At 45.2% G+C, this 22536-nt stretch overlaps 1 protein-coding gene across 1 annotated transcript in view; it reads left to right on the plus strand.

Annotated features, from left to right (window-relative positions):
- RSBN1 (round spermatid basic protein 1) overlaps positions 1 to 22536 on the plus strand; it is a 457685-nt gene that overhangs the window by 322590 nt on the left and 112559 nt on the right. The window lies entirely within an intron of this gene.

Raw genomic sequence — 22536 nt, forward strand, 5'->3', positions numbered from 1 at the left:
TGGCATTCAGTAGGTTACCTCCAAAAAATATTTTTTGATTTAAACTACAGATTTTTAGATGACCCAGACGTATGAAAACCTGTTTTTATATTGTTAGACAAATTTCAGCATAGATTAAAAAAAAAAACAGAAACCATTATCACAACTAATGTTTTATTATTAATATTAAATTTCTATATACCCATTTTCACATACACATCATGAATGTTGCTGGAGTAGTCAGAATGAGAATTTGGCCTCTTTTTTTTTTTTTTTTTTTTAGTTCAAGATCAGTACAGATATTGCCCATTCCTGATGTCAAAGGGGACACTATGTTGCACCATCTTTATTTTTCTTACTCCTGACGTCTACAGTTACACTGTGTCATAAGTACCTTTTTTTTCCTGTCTTATGATGCCAATTTTCATTCATTCTTCAAGAGATTGGTTCTGATCTGACTCTTGCCATTTCGTAAAGCTCATGGTAACCAGGAATTCTTGAGCTTTCTCCTTTACACATAATGCACCAACCCAAATTATCTCAGATCTGGTTTGCCGCTCCAGCGAAAAGATGTGATCTACTGCTATTCTTGAATTTTGTAGAGATAAGTGACAGTTATATTTCTTACATACTTATTCTTTACTGCTTTCTATTTTTTTTTCATCGTAACTTCTGTTTTCATCTATTAATACGTTTCTGTTTTTCTTCCCTCAGTTTGTACTTCATACTCTCCTGATACTATTAGTGTATCTCTCTCTCTCTCTCTGCCTTGGTAGATGCTCATCGTGTTTCACTGTTGCAGTCATTACATTTGGGTAATCTGCTGGCAGGTTGCCCTCAGTCGGCCTGAATTCCAAAGTCTTGGGTCCTGCGTCGGTTGACGTCTTCTCTTCCATGATGTCAGGGGTATAAAACATGCAGCCAATGCCATTTTCTTTAGTCTTTCTTGCCGTGTGGTGCCCGAAGCAGAAGCATTTCGCAAGTGCCGGTCGGCCAACTACTGAAATATTCGAGTTTGAGTTTCAGAACCGAAGTCTTCACTAAAGCTAAGTACCCCATTGGGGAAACTTTTTTCTTGCTTTTTACCGATGTCAGAAAAAGTTAATAATTGTATTACTTGTGGGAAGCAAATACTTAATAAGGATTTCCATTTATATTGTATTCCTTGCCTAGGCCCTGATCACAACGTGCCTGGCTGTCGGTTTTGTGCTAGATTTAACCAACGCACTATTAAGCGTCAGTATATTTTTACATCAAAGTATTTTGGAAACTGATTTAACTACCCAGAAATGTCATCTGATAGCAATCTGACTACCGGAGTACATAAAAAATGCAAAGAAAAGGACAGCGAAAGGCAGTCGAGATCCAAAACCGACGAAGCTTCTCCTAAGCCAGTTGCTGGTTTGCCAGTGCTCAGTGAGGCGCTTTCGCAGCCCCTGATGCCCACTACTTTCGAGTCGCAGGCCTCTACCGGCACCCATGTGGAGTCCGGCATGTCCCAAGATACTCAAGGTATTGGACCGACTGATGTATCTCCCTCTGATGGGTCCGGAGCTGCTGAGCAGGCACTGGCTTCTGAGGGTGTATTCAGACCTCAGCATTTTTATATCAAACCGACAAAAGCTGCAAAACCAAAGGCAAAGACACCTTCTAAAACTAAAAAAAGATGCCTGAGCCACGTGCACAGGCCTCTGTGCCTAAAAACAGATTATTGGAATGGCTGAAGACCTTATTACCTTAATCAGGGGTGCCCATCCCCCTCCAGATAAGAGGCCTAGGCAAGACACGGACTATGAATCTTCAGATCAGTTTTCTATTTCGTCGGATTCCTCTTCTGATCAGGAATTATCTTTACCTCCCTATGAGGATTCTGATGCTGTGGAGTCTATTCCATCTGCATCTCCTCCTGAGAACTATTCATTTGGAGAAACCTTGCATACTTTGAGGGAGCATTTTCACTGGGAGAGTCAAGACTTCTGAGAATCAAAAAAGAGGCTCAGGGATTTCCTTCTCCCTCAGCACAAGCCTTTAGCCATTCCCCCTGTTTTAGACATTGTGGATGATGTGTTTTCAAGAGTCAAGCCTGACCCTTGACTCCTTACCTCCTGCTCCCAGTAAGCCTGATGGATATTACAGGGTCCCTGACTCTCATAAATTTTTATTTAGAAACCCTGCTGCTGATCCTGAAACTATTTCACAGGGTCCAAAGGGAGTTAAGGCCTCAACAGCAAAAAACCCTACCCCCTCTGACAGAGATTCAAGGGCACTGGACACATGGGGAAAACAGGTTTATACATCTGCAACCTTGGCAATCAGGGCCTTAAACTCTCAGTTTCATATGCTTAAGTACCAACAACATGTTATGGGATTGCTGAAACAGAAAATTATGTTGATTTCAGAATGTGCAGAAAATAAGGAATTGCAGGAATTATTGCATGCAGCTGAGCAAGTTGAAAAGCATACTTTGCAATGTGGTTTTGATTCTTTAGAGGACTCATGCAGGGCCGCAGTTACTGGATCTGTGATTAGGAGGCATGCCTGGTTAAAGGAAATAAAATTGCCTGATCATGTTAAAGCTAAATTACTAGATGCACCTTTACAGCATGATTCTCTCTTTGGTATTAAGGCATACAGCCACCTAGATTCAGTAGACACTAGCCTACAAAAAATTGGTCCTTTCCTGTGTCGGACAGAGCTCAAAGGGGCAAATCCAGATGCCCAAAGGGTTCCAGGTACCAGACTCAAGATGCATACAGGTCAAAGTAATGGGATGCATCCATCTCCAAATCTGGAGGAGATAAAGTGCAAACCTACAGAAAGCAATCCCAATGACTTTCCTCTGCCTACACCAAGCACTTATCTTTTGGCAGCACCCATAGGGGGAAAATTAGCACTTTTTGCTCAAAATTGGCAGTTAATAACCCAGGACAAGTAGGTACTAAACATTGTATCACGGGGATACAGATTCCATTTCCACACTCTGCCAATGACAAATGGTTGGCCAGATCTGCCAAAAAAACAATGGGCAGAGGCACAGAAACAGATCATGTCCCTCATGGATATGGGGGCCATTCAGACAGTTCCAGAACAGGAAAAAGGGCATGGTTTTTACTCAAGACTGTTCTTGGTACCCAGAAAGGACAAGGTCTGGTGGCCAATACTTGATTTATCAATTTTGAACACATACCTGGACAATCCAAAATTCAAAATGCTCACTTTGCAACAGCTTTTGCCCATGATGGGCAAGAATGCTTGGCTGGTGACTTAAGACCTAAAAGAGGCATACCTGCATGTCCCAATAAGACAATCGTGCAGAAGATGCCTCACATTCAAGGCTAGCTTAATGCATTACCAATTATCTGCACTGCCCTTTGGCTTATCTACTGCGCCCAGGGTCTTTACAAAGTGCCTGGCACCAGTAATTGCATTTTGCAGACAAAGAAGCATTCAAATTTATCCTTACTTGGACGACTGTCTCATTCAAGCAGAGAACAAGAACACTCTTCTACGACAGACACCTGGCGTTTGTGAAAAGGCTTCTAACATGCCTAGGGTACATAATAAATGAAAATAAATCACAACTAGTGCCCCCTCAAAAGATAACATTCCTGGGTGCAAGCTTGAATACAGCTGCCCAGATGGCTTACCTGACACCAGACAAACAAAGGCGACTGACTACTTAATTCAAAATGATGGCAACAAAAACCCAGTCTTCTGCAAGACAAATTCTGCAGTCTCTGGGCTTCATGACATCCTGCATCTTACTAATTCCATATGCAAGACTGCATATGAGGAAACTTTAATGGTACCTAAAAAGTTTATGAAGTCAACTTTCACACAGTCTGGAAACAATGATTCCTCTCATCCCCTGCTTGCAACAGGAGTTTCTATGGTGGGAAAAGGCCTATCACCAAAACATGGGACTGCCTTTCACTCCCCTCCCAGCCAAACCTTGACAACAGACACATCAGATTATGCCTGGGGGGCCCACATGGCAGGAGGATGCATTCAGGGCCTATGGGCACCAAATCAAATGCATCTATATGTCAACCAGAAAGAGATGCTAGCTGTTCAAAATGCCCTAACAGCCTTCAAAGGCTTGCTTCATCCAGGAACAACTACTGATAGATGGACAACGCCACAGTCATGTGGTATATAAACAAGCAAGGGGGCACACACTCATACCCCCCTTTGCAGATTAGCCATGGCACTGTGGAACACAGCTTTGACCTACCAAATAAATCTTCAAGCTCAATTCCTGCCAGGGAAACAAAACACTCTGGCAGACGATTTAAGCAGAAACCTTATGGATCCTCACGAGTGGAAACTAAATCCACAAGTCTTCAGCATGATAGCAGAGAACTGGGGGGAGCCCAGACATAGACCTATTTGCCTCTCCTCAAAATTATCAACTGAAAAGTTTCTGCACAAGGACTTATCACAGACAAGCATGAAAAGTGGACGCCCTATCCTTCAGTTGGAGAAACCTATCAGCTTATGCCTTTCCTTCTCTGCTCCTTCTACCCAAGGTCCTCCTAAAATTCAGACAAGAGAAGCCAAATATATTAATTGCCTCAGACTGGCCCCATCAATACTGGTACCCAATCCTAAGGAACTTGTCTCAATACCCAGCTTGGACCTTGCCTCATAAACCACAACTACTGTCCCTGCAAAACAATCAGATCCTGCACAATCAACTACAGACTCTGAACCTGGCAGCATGGCTAATCCTGTAATCATACAGACAACACCTCTCAGTAAAGCTGTGATGGATGTCATTTTGGAAGCCAGAAGGCCTAGTACTAGAAAATCTTATGCTGACAAATGGAAGTGATTCTGTGCTTGGAATCCAGCACAAGGAACTGATACAGCAGAACCGCAAATTCTTCAGATATTACAATACTTTAACTGAGATGCTTGACAAAGGCCTATCTTTTGCATCGATCAAAATCCATGCCTCTGCCATTTCGGCTCATTACAATACAGAGCCACCAATCTTTTCTCATCCTTTACTAAAGCAGTATCTTAGAGGAGCCAAAAATGTAAGGCCTCCTAGAAGATCACCATTACCTGCATGGGACCTCAATTATGTGTTGGAAAAGCTCACCCTGCCTCCATTTGGACCAGCTGCTGCCACTGATACAAAGTTCTTATGGAAGACAGCTCTGCTACTAGCAATTACTTCAGCAAGAAGAGTTTCAGAGCTACAGGCCCTCATGGCTGTAGAGCCTTTTATCATATTTTACCCAGACAGGGTGTCTCTGAGGACAAATCCTACTTTTATGCCTAAGGTAGTTTCCAGTGTGGCTCTTGACCAAACAATTCATCTGCCAACTATTTATCCAAATCTGCAGAACAAAGGGGAGAGAATTCTGCATTCCTTGGACGTACACAGATAGCCAAGATTCTACTTGAGTAGGACTAAACCTCTAAGAAAAACTGAGCAAGTACTAGTGTCATATGCTGCAGGATCAGAAGGAAAGGCTATTTCAAAGTGGACAATTTCAAAGTGGATAAGCCACTGCATCCATTTCTGCTACTTACACCATGGCAAACCTGTGCCCAAGGGCATTAGGTCTCACTCCACCAGGGCTGCTGCTACTTCAGCAGCCTTTCTCAGAGGAGTACCAACCAAGGACATTCTAGAGGCTGCTACTTGGAGTTCTGTTCACACCTTTACAAAGCATTGCCATTTGCCTCTCTACTCTAAGTCCAGGGCAGGCTTTGCCACTGCAGTGCTGCAGGGCCTTATAGCCTCACCTAATGCTGTTTTGCTCCAGCCTCCCAACCATAGCTTTGGGATTCTACCCAAATGTAATGACTGCAACAGTGAAACACGAAGAACATAGTACAGTTGTGTACACTTACCATAAATGTAGATATTAGAGTGTATTCACTGTTGCAGTCCAGGTTACCTTCCCGCCATCCCCCTGTCATTCTACAGTTTATCTTTCCTTCTCTATCTTCTACTACCTATGTGGTGTATTTGCTTGTAGATGAAGGTAAAGTTTATATTGATACATGTGTGTGTGTGTGTGTGTATGTATGTATGTGTGTGTATATATATATATATATATATATATATATATATATATATATATATTTTTTTTTTTTTTTTTTTTTTTTAGAATATTGCTACCTTTTTTGGGAGGGCACCTGACATCGGGGGCAAGAAAAACTAAAGAAAATGGCGTCGGCTGCATGTTTTATACCCCTGATGTCATGGAAGAGAAGACAGCAACTGACGCAGGACCCAAGACTTTGGAATTCAGGCCGACTGAGGGCAACCTGCCAGCAGATTACCCAAATGTAATGACTGAAACAATGAATACACTCTAACATCTACATTTATGGTAAGTGTACACAACTGTACTTTTTTCATTACCATTGTTGGTATTTTTCCCCTTTTTCTTTCTGCCTTCCGAAAAAAAAGTCTTTCTTTTTCTTCTGTTTAGACAGTTTTCAAAAACTTCTAAACTTCAGACCAGTGACAGGTGGAGTACCACAGGGTTCAGTCCTAGGTCCTCTCCTGTTAGCCTGTACTTCAGAGAAGTAGATACCAAACACAGAAGGCCTTTGGCTAACAATTCCGCAGATGACTGCAAACTAGGAGCCATAGTCAAAACTCCTAACGATGTGGACATCCTACAGAAGGGCCTCACTGAGACAGATGCCTGGTGTCAAACCATGGCCTCAAGCTCAATGCCAAAAAGTGCATTGTCATCCCTTTTGGTAAAAACTCTGTACCCATGAAGTACCACATAGGCGGTAGTCTACTTGACACCAAAAGTGTGATAAGAGACCTTGGGACACGGGTGGACAGTAGTCTCTCCTGTGATAATCACATCGCCACAGTATTCGGGAAATCCTTCTACGTGGCACACCTCATCACAAAAGGTTTCTCATCCAGGAAAAAAAGAGGGCATTGTTCCCCTCTAGTCATCACTCATTAGACCTATTATAGAGTACAACGCTCCTTTGGTATGTACCTCACAAGACATCTACAACAACTGGAAAGGCCACAGAAATACCTCAACGAGGATTACCAGCCTCAAACAGATGCCCTATGCAGACAGTCTCAAAAAACTCCCAGCTTTACTCTGTCGCATATCACCTACTCAAGAGGCGATCTCTGCCTAACATACAAAGCTATGTCAAACCCAGAGCTGTTGGACGTGCTCCACGTAAAGAAATCTCAATCCCTCCGAGCTGCACGCTGTAGTGACCTAAACCTTGTTACCACAATAAACAGAACATGCTGGAGGGATAGCTTCCTGTCCCAGAGACTTCCCATACTCTGGAACAAACTACCTATCTGTATCAAACAAAGCTCCTCATTACCACTCAAGAAAAATCTTGATGATTGGATGGGAGATGGGAAATTCACCCCGGGGATCACTTCTGTGGCTCTGCTTGACAGGGGCACAGGGAAATAATTTTCTTGGGTGGCAAAGGCCAGGGTACCATTTGGCTAGGCTTATATAGGCCCTAGGGACAATAGCCTAGTACCTACCTATGTCTGAAATGCCAGCAGGATTAAAAAAATGCATGGTGTGGGCATAAATTGCCTCTTTCAGATGCCCACACTTTATCCATTTATTGCTTGAGCTCTCTTCACTTGCAAGAAGACTGCTGTTTGTCATAGTTCCAATCCACGAGCTTTAATGGAAAGAAAAAATAAGCTCATTTTGAAAGGCCTTCTTCCCTCTTATTTTGGAGAAGCTATTTCTGAAGGTAGTTCTTTAAAAGTTAAATCAAATCCTCTTCTCCAAGGCTTTCCACTTCACCTTCTACCTTGGATTCCCCAAAAAAAAAAAAAAAAAAAAAATCAGCAAAAGATCTGGTCTCAATTACAGATCATAAGAAGTCATAACTTTTGGATCTGACTTCAGCTACAGATCCAAAGGCCTCAAAATCATCTGATCCAACGGATTCCAAACCGAAACCAAGTTCTAAAGTATCAGACCCTAAGTTATCGGATCTGATATCATCAAAAATGGCATTTAAACCCTTACCTAGAGTAAGGTACACCCTCCCTGAACCCTGTCCCAGATAGAGTATGATGTTCATCGTGTTTCACTGCTGCAGTCATTACACTTGGGTTATCCTGTCGTCAGGCATTTCTGCAGTCGGCCAGAGTTCCAAAGTCTTGGTCCGGCATCTGTTGCTGTCGCTTCTTCCCTGACGTCAGTGCGCCAGGGATATATAAGATGCAGCCAATGCCATTTTCTTCAGTCTTTCTTGCTGCACGGTGCCCGAAGCAAAAGCAGTTCGCAAGTGCCGGTCTGCCGACTCCTGAGATTTTCGAAGTCGAATTTCAGAACCGAAGTCTTCAATAAAGCTAAGTGCCCCATTGGGGAAACTTTTTCTTGCCTCAGACCGATGTCAGTAAAAGTTAATAATTGCATTTCTTGTGGGAAGTAAATACCTCAAGGATTTTCATTCTTACTGTATTCAATCCCTAGGCTCAGACCACGACATCACTAGTTGTCGGTTTTGTGCTAGATTTAACAAGCGCACTATTAAACGTTGGTTTGATTTTGCTCGCCATTATTTTGGCCGAAGGTTCAATTATACCATGCAGTCGGAACAACCGACTACTGGAATACACAAAAAACGCAAAGACAAAGATAAGGACAGGCATCCGATTTCCAAAACAGACGATGAAGCCTCTTCTAGGCCAGTCGCCGACTCGCCGGTTCTCAGTGAGGCGCTTTCGCCGCTCCTGACTCCCGCTATCTCAGAGCCACAGGCCGCCTCCGGCTCCCACGTGGAGATTACTAGGCCTCTGGAAACTCAAGGTATTGGGCCTACGGAAATTAACCCCTCACATGGGTCCGGAGCCACTGAGCAGGCATCAGCTTCTGAGGGTGTTTTCAGACCTTCACAGATTGCCATCAAAACAACAACTTAGTCTAAAACTCCATTAAAGACAAAGAAACAAGTACAGCATTCTCCTGGACAGACCTCCATGCCTAAAAAACAGATGCTGAAAATGGCCGAAGACCCAATTACTCTGATCAGGGGTTCCCATCCCCCTCCTGATAAAAGTCCTAGGCAGGATACAGACTATGATTCCTCTGACCAGGTTTCCATTTCTTCTGATTCCTCTTCAGACCAGGGATACTCTTTACCCCCCCCCCCCTATGAGGACTCTGATGCTGAAGAATCAATCCCTTCAGCCTCTCCTCCTGAGAATTACTCTTTTGGGGAAACTTTACATACCATGAGGGAGCATTTCCATTGGGAGAGCCAGGATTATTCAGAATCCAAGAAAAGGCTCAGAGATATTTTTTTATTGCCTCAACACAGGCCCCTTGCTATTCCGCCTGTGTTGGATATTGTGGATGATGTGATGTCCTTCAAGGATGCATCTGCAGTCATCACATATGGGTTGTCCTGCCTCAGGCAGCCCTTCGGTCGGCCGGATTCCAAAGTCTGGGTCCGGCGTCGGCTGATGTCGCCCCTTCCCTGATGTCAGAGCGTGTGGGGTATAAAAGCGTCAGCCGACGCCATCTTCCTCAGTCTTTCTTGCTGCGTGGTGCCCGAAGCAGAAGCAGTTCGCAAGTGCCGGTCGGCCAGCTCCTGTAAATTCGCTATCCGAAGACTTCAAAAGCTAAGTACCCCGTTGGGGACTCTTTCTTGCCTCAGCCGATGTCAGATAAAGTTAATAATTGTTTAACTTGTGGGAAACAAATACCTCATAAGGATTTCCACTCTTATTGTCTTCCCTGCTTAGGCCCAGACCATGACGTCTCGGCCTGTTCAGCCTGCGCTTCCTTCAACCGACGCACTCTTAGACGTCAGTCGGAGTTCGCAGAAGAGTTTTTTGGGGCTAGTTTTTCTTACAAAATGCCATCGGAAACCCCGACTTCACATTTAATTAAGAAACGGAAAGACAAGGACCGACACACGCGGGCTGCGGTTTCGGCTGAAACCGCAGCTAGGCCTACCGCGAGTGTCTCGGTCTCGGCTGATACCGAGTCCTTGGAACTTCCAAACCCTGAAACAATACAACCGACAGCCTCGGCCCCAGAGGCTCCTGCCGAGTCGGTTACAGAACTGCCTTCAGAAACTGGTGTATTGGAATCTTCCGACACCATACCTTTAGACAAAGCTACACCAGCACGTGGTGCAGCCAGGCCTCCTGCATCCATGTCCATTAAGGCCTTCACCAGGGCAAAAGCTGCAAAACACACTAAAGCCATGCCTCCCAGGGTTATTCCTCAGGGACCCTCTTCTAGTTCACAGATTCTAACCTTAGCAGAGGACCTTATCTCTCTAATCAGGGGCTCTCAGCCCCATCCGGACAGGGGCTCCAAACCTCCTCTAGACAAAAGGCCCAGGGTGGATCCCCCTGATACCCTTTTCTCACAGGAGGCCTCTGATGGCTCGGATCACTCGGACTACCAGGAGGAGGCTTATTCGGCCTACGAGGATTCGGATGCAGAGGAATCTATCCCCTCAGCCTCCCCTCCTGAAGAGCTTTCCTTTGGGGAGACCCTTCACACAGAGAGCATTTCAAATGGCAGGGCCAGGAATATTCTGATTCCAGGAAAAGACTAAGAACTTTTCTTCATTTACCTCAGCATAGACCTTTGGCTATTCCTCCTGTTTTAAACGTCATTGATGATGTGTATTCTGACTCTAGTATGACCCCTGACACTCTGCCTCCGGCCCCTGTTAAGCCCGATAGGTATTACAGGGTCCTGGACACACAATTTTCTTTACAAGGCCCACTCTGCTGATCCTGAAACTATTTCACAGGGCCCTAAAGGGGTTGCAGCTGTTACTACTAAGAACCCACTCCCCTCTGCAAAGGAGTCCAGGGCATTAGAGATGGGGTAAAAGTGTATACTTCTGCCACTCTTGCTATGAGGGCATTAAATTGTCAATTTCATATGATACAGTACCAAGAGTATTTGTTAGAAGAAATGCATAAGAAACTGTCTTCTACTGAACCCCTTGACCGTAAATCCCTTCAGGATCTGGTACATAACTCCCAGCAGGTTAGCAACCATTTCTTGCAGTGTGGTTATGATGCATTGGAAGCTTCATGTAGGTCAGCACTGACGGGTGTTGTCATACGTAGGCATGCTTGGCTGAAGGAACAATCTCTGCCAGACCATGTTAAAGCTAAGCTTTTGGATGCTCCACTGGAAAAGCAAAAGTTATTTGGTTCCACTGCTGAAGTCCTAAAGAAATTTGAGGAAAAGGCAAAATTTGTGCAAACAGTTAAGGATTTTCTTCAAGTCCAACCGCCTAGATTCAGCAGAAATTGGCCTTCCAAGAATTGGTCTTTTCCGGACACAGAAAGATTTCAAAGGGGGCAGGAACAGGCATGCCAGAGGTAGAGGGCAAGCTAGGGGCTCCTACAGAGGCCGTCAATGGCAACCTCCAATCCAGACAGGCAGTTCAGGACCTGCAACTGCTGCACAAGGACAAACTCAATGACTTTGCTTTGATTCCGCCAACCAGGGCTCAATTAGAAGCACCTTTGGGCGGAAAGCTTTCTTTATTCTCAAAAAATTGGCACAACATTACAAGAGACAAATGGACACTCCAAATAATAGACAACGGATACAGGTTCCATTTCCACACATTGCCAAAAAGAAAAGGCATGCCAGGTCTGCCACCAAATCAAAGGGCAGAGGCTTTGAAACAAATCTCAAAATTATTACAAATGAAAGCCATAGAAAAAGTTCCTATTTCAGAACAAGGCCAAGGATTTTACTCCAGGCTGTTCCTTGTTCCAAGAAAAGAGCATCAATGGAGACCAATTCTCGACTTGTCCGCACTGAATACTTATCTCATTGTGCCAAAATTCAAACAACTACCACCTCAGAACACAACACCTGCAACACATAGACCACACAGTCAGAGTGTCAAGCAGTCACAGCCCTTAAGGCCAAACACAATGCCAGACACACTAGTCATTGGTGACTCCATAGTCAGACACACTGACATCCCGCTCACCAGACTGAGTAAGGAGAAGGTCACAGTAAGCTGCCTGTCGGGCGCTAAAATCCGCCACATAACACAAGCACTCAGGTCTCTCAACAGCAGGTACAAGTACGACTCAATCATTGTCCACGCTGGTGTAAACGACCTGAGACGTACCTCCTTGGACTACATGAAAAGAGACATTGAGGAGCTCTCTGATTATGTAGCCCAAACAGGTATGACCCTGACCTTGAGCAGTATCCTACCTTCACCAAGAATGATGCCACAATACAGAGATAAGATGATCAGTTTTAACAATTGGCTTAAACTCTGGTGTCATTCAAAGGGGATCCAATGTCTGTCTGCCTGGGATGACATGCTGGACAAGCCATGCTGCTTCGCAAGGGACTGCTTGCACCTGTCACCCCTGGGATTCCGGATTTTGGCAAAGGCTCTTGCCACCCCCATAGTGCCTTTTTTAGGCAAGGCTCAAATTCTAAACCTACCATCCTAGAACACAACAAAGAAAAAAAACTAAGGGTAATGCTGCTCAATGCCAGAAGTCTCAACCTCAAGATGCACGCACTCGAGGCCCTTCTCAGTATGGAGAACATCGATGTCTGTGCTGTGACAGAAACCTGGTTCAAGGCTCCTGAGAGCACCCCAGCACTATCAGGTTTTACCTCATATCATGCATTCCGGCCCCAAAATCCGGACAATACCAAGAAAGGAGGGTATCCATATTCATCAAGGACACCCACACCTCAAGATTGGTGGCAACGCGATGCATCGGAAACCATCCAGGTGCAATTAACCATAGGCAAGACTGCTCTGCAATTTGTAGCATGTTACAGGCCACCCTCGCAAACTCAGGAACCTCACATGGCTTTCCTGAAAACACTGGAGGGGATAAATGTATCTCCGAACACCATCATACTAGGTGACTTCAACTACCCTAATATAGACTGGGAACACTACTCAAACCCAAACACTCTAGCCCAAAAGTTCCTGGAATTCATAAACTCAAATGCCATGGAACAACTAGTCACCATCCCCACAAGAGGAGAAAACATACTTGATCTCATCATCACGAACATGAGAGCACAATGTTCAACACCGGAAGTATACCCCTCACTGGTGAGATCAGATCACAAACTAATCTCGCTGGAGGTCCTCATCCCGCCCCCACCCGAAATAAAAAAGACCACAGTAAAGAACTTGTCGAAAGCCGACTTCACACTCCTAAAGACTAGTGTGGTCTTCTTTAAGGCCCCCGAGCCGGCGGTAAACATTACTCAAACCACTGAATCACTTACAAATGCTTTCTACCAGCACCTGCAGGGCTGCATGGATCAGGCAATCCCAAGCAAAACAAAGACTCTTTGTACCAAAGGCAAGCGTCCAGTCTGGAGGACCCCAGCCATTAACAAACTCTACAACAAAAGGAGAAAGCTACTACAAGATAGAGCAAAATCACACCGCTGATCACTATAAGTAAAAAGCTAAGAGCTCTCATAAAATCATCCAAAGCTAATTTTGAGAGAAAAATAGCTAAGAACTCGAAAGACAACCATAAGGCATTCTTTAGCTATGTCAGAAACCTGGGAGGAAACTCCCAGATATGCTCAGAATTAGTTCAAAATGATGTGAAGATTACTGATCCTACAGACATTGCCAACATACTGGCTGACAGGTTCAGTGCAAACTCCCCCCCAAAAGGAGAGATATCTATACCAAATGATTGTAGCCCCCCAATCATCTCTAACGCCCAGGTGAGAACTGCTCTCTCCAAGGCAAAGAACACAGCATCCATGGGACCTGATGGTGTCCCCGGCTGTGTGCTCCACGAGCTCAACGAGGAATTAAACCTGCAGTTAGGACAGCTGTTTAATCTTAGTCTCACCTCCGGATACGTACCCTGGGAGTGGCGCACAGCGACTGTGGTCCCACTTCACAAAGTCGGTGCCTCCACCGACCCTGGAAATTACCGCCCCATTAGTTTGACAAGCCTTATCTGCAAAGCCATGGAGAGGATCATAATGGATCTCATAAATAAAGACATAGGGAATTTGCAGACTTTGGATCAAACCCAGTTTGGCTTTGTCAAAGGCAGATCATGCCTTTTAAACTTGGTTGACTTTTTCGAAACAGTCACCAAGGCCATTGACGAGGGGAAGGCAGTCCATACAGCCTACCTCGACCTGGCGAAGGCTTTCGATACAATACCCCACTCGGGTATCATTGAAAAACTCATCAACTTAAATGTAAACCCATACATCACAAGATGGGTTGCAAACTGGCTGAGTGACAGAACCCACAGGGTCAGAGTTGCTGGCGCCATGTCAGACTCAAAGCCTGTCACAAGTGGTGTCCCACAGGGCTCAGTCCTGGGCCCACTCTTGTTTGGCATCTACTTTTCTGAAGTACAAGCAAACACAGGGGGGTTATAGCTGACAAAGTTTGCAGATGACTGCAAACTGGGCGCCGTAGTCGATAACACATCTGACACACATCCTTCAGAAGGGTCTCACAGAAACGGATAACTGGTGCCAGAGCCATGGCCTAAAGTTAAATGCCAAGAAATGCATAGTCATACCCTTTGGGAAAAACAAGGTTACCCCTAGCTACCATATAGGTGGCAATCCACTGATCACAGAAGAAGTTATCAGGGACCTGGGGACCCAGGTTGACAGTAGCCTTTCATTCGACACTCATATTGCTAAAGTAGTTAGGAAGACCTTCTACATTGCCCACCTTATCATGAAGGGATTCACATCTAGATCAAGGGAGGTCATAGTCTCCCTATACTCATCACTCATCAGACCAATGATCGAGTACAATGCCCCATTCGGAATGTATCTGACCCGACACTTGCAGAAGCTGGAGAGGCCACAAAAGTTCCTCACCAAAAGGATAAAGGGTCTCAAAAATCTGTCTTATACTGCCCGACTGAAAGAACTCCAGCTCTATTCGGTTGCTTACCGCTTGCTCAGAGGTGACCTGTGCCTGACATACAAGGCCATGTCAAACCCAGATTTGATGAACATGCTTCAGCTCAAAAAATCTAGATCCCTCAGAGCCACAAGGGCAGGAGACTTAAACCTTGACACGGTTATTAATAGGACGTGCTGGAGGGATAGATTCATCACCCAAAGACTCCCTATGCTGTGGAACAAAATCCCGGTATATGTGAGGCAGAGCACCTCGCTGGCCTTGTTCAAGAGGAATCTTGACCAATGGATGGGAGATCGCAGATATACCCCAGGGGTTACCTCAGTGTCACTGCTCGACAGAGGCACAGCAAAATAATGGGCATAGTTTCTCCAAACTAAAGGGGTGGCGTAAGCCACAAAACTATGGGCTAGGCTTGTAAATGCCCTCGGGCAGATAGCCTAGTATGAACCTATGAACCTATGAAAATGCTGACTCTACAGCAACTCCTTCCCATGCTGGGCAAGGGGTCTTGGCTGGTGACTCTAGACCTCAAGGAGGCATACCTGCATGTCCCTATCAGACAAAGTTGCAGAAGACACCTCAGATTTCTTGCAGGGTCAGAGCATTATCAATTCTCAGCATTGCCCTTTGGCTTATCTACTGCGCCCAGAGTATTCACGAAATGCCTGGCATCAGTAATAGCACACTGCAGACTTCAGGGGATTCAAATATACCCATATCTGGACGACTGCCTTATACAAGCGGACAACCAACAAACTTTGATAAAGGACTTAAATTAATGCCATCAATCTTCTACAGGCCTTGGGATATACAGTCAACATGCACAAATCAAGACTTGTTCCATCCCAAAGAATAACCTTTCTGGGTGCGGATCTAGATACAACCACCCAAATGGCTTATCTCACAGAAGAAAAACAAAGACAGCTACCAGATTACTTCAAGAATCTGACAAGGCAAACTCGGCTGACTGCAAGGAAAATCCTGCAGGCCCTGGGTTACATGGCATCCTGTATTCTTTTGATTCCACAAGCAAGGCTTCATATGAGAAAGCTACAGTGGTACCTAAGGAGTCTATGGACTCGGCACAGTCACAGTTTGGAAACGTTAATCCCACTCATTCCATGCCTTCACAAGGAATTTCTGTGGTGGGCTCAGGCCAGCCAGTCCAACAGGGGGTTGCCCTTCACAAAGCCAAAAACCTCCCAAACTATTACAACGGACGCTTCAGACCTAGGTTGGGGAGCACACATGGAGGGCAGAGGTATACAAGGACAGTGGTCATGAAAGGAGCTACGCATGCACATAAATCAAAAAGAAATGCTAGCAGTGATGCATGCAATCGAGGCCTTCAAAATCTTTCTGCATCAAGGCCACCTACTAATAAGGACAGACAACACCACAGTTATGTGGTACAAAAACAAGCAAGGAGGTACCCATTCCTACCCTCTTTGCAGACTGGCAATGAATCTATGGGATCTTTCCTTGAAACTCAGTATAGAGCTACAAGCTCAGTTTGTGCCAGGAAAAGACAATACACTGGCGGACAGCTTAAGCAGAAATATCATAGATGCACACGAATGGATGCTGCACCCAGACATCTTCAAACAGATACAATCTTGGGGGAGCCCGGACATAGATCTATTTGCATCCCCCCACAATCATCAACTGAAGAAATTCTGCTCAAGGACATACCACCCACAAGCGTGGAAAGTGGACGCCCTCTCTTTCAGCTGGAGAGATCTAACAGTGTATGCATTTCCTCCTATCCCATTAATGGCCAAGGTGTTACTGAAGATCAGGTCAGAGCAGCCAAAAGTGATTCTGATAGCTCCGGACTGGCCAAGACAGCACTGGTACCCACTGCTAAGGAGCATGTCATGTACGAAACCATGGCCTCTGCCTCTATGGCCACTTCTACTGAGACAGCACAGATACAAAACTCTACATTCCAACCTGAAAACATTGCAACTAACAGCGTGGAGAATACCTTGACTCCTCCTCAGGATAAGCTATCCCAGAGAGTGAAGGATATTATGGAAGCTCGCCACCCTTCCACAAGAAAGGCATATTCAGCAAAATGGAAAAGATTTCTCATCTGGAACACCACAAAGGGCCTAGATGCGACAGTGATGAACATGGCACATATCCTGGAATATTTGGCAGAAATGTTCCACAAAGGTCTGTCTTACTCTTCTATTAAGATTCATGCTTCAGCAATTTCAGCAGAGTACAATACTGACCCACCTGTCTTTTCTCATCCTCTCCTAAGACAGTTTCTAAGAGGAATCAAAAACATCAAACCTCCTTGGAAACCAGCTCTTCCTGCTTGGGACCTTAACTTCGTGTTGGAAAAACTAACACTGCCTCCATTTGAACCAGCAGCATCTGCAGATCTACAGTACCTTTCATGGAAGACTGCCTTCCTTCTGGCAATAACCTCAGCAAGAAGGGTTTCGGAATTGCAGGCCCGGATGGCAGTGCAGCCATTCATTATTTTTCACCAGGACAGAGTTTCATTAAGGGCTAATCCTACTTTTATGCCAAAGGTGGTATCCAGGGTTTCATTGAATCAAGCCATTCACTTGCCTACCTTCTTCCCAAATCCACAAAACAAAGGGGAGAAACTGCTGCACACCCTGGACATTCACAGACAGTTGCGCTACTACTTGGACAGAACTAAAGGTTTCAGAAAAGCTGACCAGCTGCTAGTAGCATATGCTGCTGGTACTCGAGGAAAAGCAATTTCCAAACAGACTATTTCAAAATGGATAGGAAATTGCATTCGCTTTTGTTACTCATTTAATGGAAAGACTGTACCAGCTAACATTAGACCTCATTCTACGAGAGCCACAGCCACCTCCTTAGCCTTCTTAAAAGGGGTGGCTACAAAGGACATTTTAGAAGCTGCCACATGGAGCTCCGTGCATACATTTGCCAAGCATTACAATTTACCTTTATATTCCAGATCCAGAGCAGGCTTTGCTACGGCTGTCCTGCAGGGTATCTTGGCTACACCATCCTTTTCCTAGTTCCTCCACCCCCAGATTGGCTATGGTATTCTACCCATATGTGATGACTGCAGATGCATCCTTGAAGGACATAGTACAGTTTTGTACCTACCATAAATGTAGATGTCCGATAGGTATGCATCTGCAGTCAGGTTTACCCTCCCTCCTTCCCTTCTGTGGTATTCCTAGGGTGCTTACCCCTCTATTAGCTAGCTGGGGGGATCTGTTATGGTGTATTTGTTTTTATATATATATATATATATATATATATATATATATATATATATATATATATATTTTATTTTTTTTGCAAATGTTTGGATTTTTATTGCATTTCTCCAAATTTAGCCTTCCTAGAGGGCACCTGGCATCTGGGGCAAGAAAAACTGAGGAAGATGGCGTCGGCTAACGCTTTTATACCCCAGGCGCTCTGACGTCGGGGAAGGGGCGACATCAGCCGACGCCGGACCCAGACTTTGGAATCCGGCCGACCGAAGGGCTGCCTGAGGCAGGACAACCCATATATGATGACTGCAGATGCATACCTATCGGACATCTACATTTATGGTAGGTACAAAACTGTACTTTCTCCGAATCCAGTTTAACCCCTGATTCTTTGTCCCCAGCACCAGTTAAGCCAGATAGGGTACTACAGAGTCCCGGACTTACAAATTTCTTTATAAAAACCCTGCTGCTGCTGACCCAGAAACTATTTCCCAGGGTCCCAAAGGGGTAAAGGCTTCCAGTGCTAAAAATCCAGTTCCCTCTGACAGGGATTCTAGAGCCTTAGACAGATGGGGGAAGAAAGTTTACACTTCTGCAACTTTTGCAGTAAGGGCTTTAAATTGCCAGTTCCACATGCTTAAATACCAACAATATTTAATGTCTCTGTTAAAACAGAAAATGCTTACAAGCACAGAAGGTCCTGATTATAAGGAAATGCAGGATTTATTGCATGCAGCTGAACAAGTGGGAAAACATACTCTGCAATGTGGTTTTGATTCTTTAGAGGCTTCTTGTAGAGCCGCAGTTACAGGATCTGTGATTCGAAGGCATGCTTGGTTAAAAGAACAAGGTTTACCTGATCATGTTAAGGCAAAATTATTGGATGCTCCTTTACAGCATGACATCTTGTTTGGTGTTAAGGCAGAAGAGGTATTAAAGAAAATGGAGGATAAGGCAAAATCTATGCGAACAGCGAAGGATTTCTTACAGATACAGCCACCTCGATTTAGCAGAAATTGGTCTTCTAAAAATTGGTCCTTTCCAGTGTCAGACAGGCCACAAAGAGGCAGATACAGACGCCCAAGAGGCAGATCCCAGCCCCAAGGCACTTACAGACCACGACAGTGGGGTGCTTCAACCCCAAAAGGAGGAGAGAAGACAAGTCACAACCTTATAGGAAACAGTCCCAATGACTTCCACCTTCAGATGCCAAGCACTTACTTTTTGGCCACTCCCTTAGGGGGAAAACTAGCACTTTTTTCACAAAATTGGCAGGTAATCACCCAAGACAAATGGGTTCTGAATATTGTCTCTCAAGGTTACAGGTTCCACTTTCACACTCTACCAAGGCCAAAAGGAATGTCAGACCTTCCACAAAATCATTGGGCAGAGGCACAAAAACAAATTACAGCCCTCATGGACATGAGAGCTATTCATAAAGTGCCACAACAGGAACAAGGACAAGGATTGTACTCAAGACTTTTCTTGGTCCCCAGAAAGGACAAAGCCTGGAGACCCATACTGGACCTATCTACTCTAAATACTTACCTGGATGTTCCGAAATTCAAAATGTTGACACTACAGCAACTTCTTCCCATGCTGGGCCAGAAGGCTTGGCTTGTTACCTTGGACCTCAAAGACACATACCTGCATGTCCCAATCAGACAAAATTGCAGAAGATGCCTCAGATTCATAGCTGGCACAATGCATTACCAATTCTCTGCACTGCCCTTTGGCTTATCTACTGTGCCCAGGGTCTACACAAAATGCCTGGCACCAGTAATTGCATTTTGCAGACAAAAAGGAATTCAAATATATCCCTACTTGGATGACTGTCTTATTCAAGCAGAGAGCAAGGACATTCTTCTAAAGCATCTGGCATTTGTAAAAAGATTGCTAATTTGCCTAGGGTAACACAGTAAACGAAAAGAAGTCAAAACTAGTGCCCTCACAAGAGATAATATTCCTGGGTGCCAGCTTAAATACAATGGCCCAGATGGCTTATCTCACGCCAGATAAGCAAAGACAACTGACTCAGTACTTTCAATTGATGGCAACAAAAACCCAACTCCCTGCAAGAAACATTCTGCAGGCCTTGGGGTTCATGGCGTCCTGCATATACTATAGGATGTCCTTCAAGAATGCAACTGCAGTCATAACATATGGGTTGTCCTGCCTCAGGCAGCCCTCAGTCAGCCGGATTCCAAAGTCTGGGTCCGACATCGGCTGATGGCGCATTTCTCTCCGACGTCAGAGCGGCTGGAGTACATAAGCATCAGCCGACGCCATCTTCTTCAGTCTTTCTTGCCGCGCGGTGCCCGAAGCAGAAGCAGTTCGCAAGTGCCGGTCGGTCAGCTCCTGTATTCTTCGAATCTGAAGTCATCAAAAAAGCTAAATACCCCGTTGGGGACCTTTTCTTGCCTCAGCCGATGTCAGAAATTACTGAAACAGTAAATAATTGTTTGTCTTGTGGTAAACAAATACCTCATAAGGATTTCCACTCTTACTACCTCCCTTGCCTTGGCCCAGACCACGACGTCTCGGCCTGTGCCGCTAGTGCTCGCTTCAACAAGCGCACTCTCAGGCGCCGGGCGGAGTTCGCTGAAGACTTTTTCGGCGATAAATTTGATTATACAATGCCGTCGGAACTTCCGACAACGCAGACTCCTAAGAAACTAAAAGACCGGGACCGACATCCTCGGCCCGCGTCTTCCACCGACACCACGCCAAAACTAACCACGAGTGCTCTGGTTCCCTCTGGGGCAGTTATTCCACCGCTCCAAACCGAAGACACCGCATTACCGATACCTCCGATACCGGAGGCCACTCCGACGCCAGTTATTGACTTCCTCCGGATACTGAAACAGATGACATGCCCGAGACCATTGCTGTTGATAAGGTCACTCCTGCACGTGGAGCGGTTAGGCCTTCCATGTCCATGTCTATCAAGGCCTACACACGTGCCAAAGCAGCCAGCAAGTCCAAGCATCTTTCTGCTAAAGCCTTACCTCAGCCTACTCCTGAAACTCAAATCATGGCTATCGCCGCAGATTTAATTTCCCTGATCAGAGGTTCCTAGGCCCATCCTGAGAGAGGATCCCAGCCTCCTCCTAATAAGAGGCCCAGGGTTGAACCCTCTGACCCCCTTCCCACAGATGAAGATTCTGAGGACTCTGTTCATTCCGAAAGCCAGGAAGAGCCCTTCCAGACCTATGAGGATTCAGATGCAGAGGACTCCATTCCCTCGACTTCTCCTCCTGAGGATATGTCCTTTGGGGAAGTTCTGCATTCCATGAGGGAGCATTTTAAGTGGCAAGGCCAGGAATACTCAGATTCCAGAAAGCGCCTTCGAACCTTCCTTAAAAAGCCCCAACACAGACCCTTAGCTATACCTCCTGTGCTTGATGTTTTGGATGATTTATACTCTGACTCTAGTGTTACCCCTGATACTCTTCCTCCTGCTCCTGTCAAGCCTGACAGATACTATAGGGTCCCAGAAACCCATTCTCATTTCTTTAGGGCCCATGCAGTTGATTTAGAAACAATTTCCCAGGGGCCTAAAGGGGTTTCAGCTACCACCTCCAAAAACCCTTTGCCCTCCGACAGGGAAGCAAGGTCCTTAGAGAGATGGGGGAAGAAGGTCTACACCTCCACTACTTTATCTATGAGAGCTCTCAATTGTCTTTCACATGTTTCAATATCAGGATTTCCTGTTAGATGATTTACAGAAAAGATTGGCCTCCCCTGAACCTTTAGATAGGAAGTCTTTGCAGGAGGCTGTACACAATTCTCAGCAAGTTAGCAATCATTTTCTACAGTGTGGATATGATGCATTGGAAGCTTCATGTAGGGCAGCTATGACAGGGGCAGTCATTCGTAGACATGCATGGTTAAAAGATCAACCTTTACCAGATCATGTTAAGGCAAAGCTTCTTGATGCATCCTTGGAAAAGAACAAGCTTTTTGGTGCTTATGCTAAAGATGTGTTAAAGTCCATTGAGGAAAAAGCCAAGTCAGTTCAGACAGTCAAAGATTTCCTCCAGGTTCAGCCACCCAGATTCAGCAGGAACTGGCCTTCTAAAAACTGGTCCTTTCCTAATCCTGAAAGATTTCAAAGGGGCAAAAACAGGCGTGCCCGAGGAAGAGGCCAATACAGAGGATCCTACAGGGGACAACAATGGCAACCAGCAAACCAAAGAAGTGACACGGGTTTCTCCCGCCCCACAGGGACAATCTCAATGACTTTCCTCTAGTTCCGCTGACCAAGGAGCAAGCAGAAGCTCCTTTGCGCGGAAAATTATCTCTGTTTACAAAAAATTGGCACAAACTGACAAAGGACAAATGGATTTTGGACATTATAGACCACGGTTACAGGTTCCATTTTCATACCTTGCCAAGAAAACTGGCCATGCCAAACCTTCCACAA

Source organism: Protopterus annectens, chromosome 7.part0 (genome assembly GCF_019279795.1).
Source record: "Protopterus annectens isolate FY-2018-M chromosome 7.part0, PAN1.0, whole genome shotgun sequence".
In the NCBI taxonomy this organism is placed as follows: Eukaryota; Metazoa; Chordata; order Ceratodontiformes; family Protopteridae; genus Protopterus; species Protopterus annectens.